Below are 1,712 nucleotides of genomic sequence, written 5' to 3' on the forward strand. Positions count from 1 at the left end.
CATGGGCAGGTCGTTCACTTCGAATTGCAGCAACGTTCAGTACGACTATGTTCACTCCCACGTTTGTTCGGTCAGAATTGTTCATTTTAGGTTTGTTCAAATCAATTCTGTTCAATCGCCAAACGCACAAAGTTCGATTGGTCCGCACGAGTGTTCCATCACCATTGCCGAACACTGTATTTGGAGTGTGTTCACTCGTCGCTTTGTATAAGTGAAGTCTCTTGTTTCCCTATTATCACTTTCATCATCAACCCATTACTCGTATCTTCGTGGAACGATCTCCGATCACAACATTCTCAGTATGGGAGACATGACAAACAACACAAGGTAATGCATTCAAGTAAGTAGCCATGCGATTGGGGCATGACACAGGCCAGTATGGTGGCGGCTGTGGCGTTCGCGGATGTAAGACCTTGGTAGGGTTAGCCAGGCAAGGTTGTTGTAGAAAAGTGTTTTTAATTCACTTTGCAGACTGAACTGCAATTCCAAATGCATGCAGACAAAACAAAGGAATCAATTCCTATGTTTTGCAACGCCGAGTCTTCTTAGCAAAGAGCGACCCAGCCAGGACCGCAGAGACTGCGGGTCCTGACAGCGGAGGCTATGGCGGCTAAGTACAACTTGGCGGCGGAGGAGCTCGAGAGACGTCATCGTGAGCACCTTTGTTTCCGCTGTGGCTCTGGAACCCATCTCAGGAAGACATGCGGTCAGGCCCCGGCGGTGGCGGCAGTTCAAGGTGAGGCCGCGCAGGGAAAAGCCCAGCCCGACTCCCCCTGAACGCGGTAGGAGTCGGGCGATACGAAGCGTTGACACAGCAGGTGCAAGTCGCGTGCGCGGGTTCTTCTGATACCGCGATGCAGGTGCAAGCTCTTATTGACACTGGATCGGTCGCCACATTTGTGAGCCGTGCTGTAGCAAATACACTTCGTGCCCCCTCATTTCCAGTTCCAATGATCAAGTTGAGGACAGTGACGAAAGAGGAGATGAAGGTGCGCGAAGGCGTGGCGCTGCGAGTTACTTTGGCGGGCCGGCAGTTGTGGGTCCAAGCGATGATCCTGGATGGGTGGTGCCGCTCCTGTTGGGCATGGATGTGCTGGCGGCGGCAAATCCTGTCATCGATCTGGCGACTCGGACGGTGCGGTTCGAGAGCATGAAGCCGGTTCGTGTCAGGGGCAAGCGCAGTCTGGGCTCGGGCGTCATTGGCGTGGTGCAGCAGGACGAGGCTGCGCCCGCGGTGGTTGCGAAGGCGGCGCAGGCGCGGGACCGGGCTGAGTCAGCGGTGGCGCAAGTGGCGCGGGACGAGGCTAAGCCGGCGGTGGCGCGAGAGACGGAGGCTCAGGACGAGACTAAGCCGGCGGTGGCGCGAGAGACGGAGGCTCAGGACGAGACTGGGTCGGCGGCAGAAGCCAAGCCGGCGCAGGGCGAGGCCCAGCCAGCGGCAGCGACAGGGGCCGAGCCAGCGGCGGCGACAGAGGCCAAGCCGGCGGCAGCAGCGGAGGAGGCGAAGCCAGTGGTGACAGGGACCAAGCCAGCGCCGGTGACGATCCAGCGGGAAGCGTCGGAGGCGAGGTTGCCGTCGTCAGTGGTGGCGTTCCGGCGACGTCGGAAGCGACAGAAACGGCGTATGTTTGTGCGCTTGGTCGCGGCGGCCGATGCACTGGAGGTGGTTCTGCCCGAGGCGTACGCAGAGTTCGCGGATCGTTTTGAGCCGA

The sequence above is a fragment of the Capsaspora owczarzaki genome (assembly GCF_000151315.2).
Source record: "Capsaspora owczarzaki ATCC 30864 unplaced genomic scaffold supercont2.79, whole genome shotgun sequence".
Classification (NCBI taxonomy): Eukaryota; class Filasterea; order Ministeriida; family Capsasporidae; genus Capsaspora; species Capsaspora owczarzaki.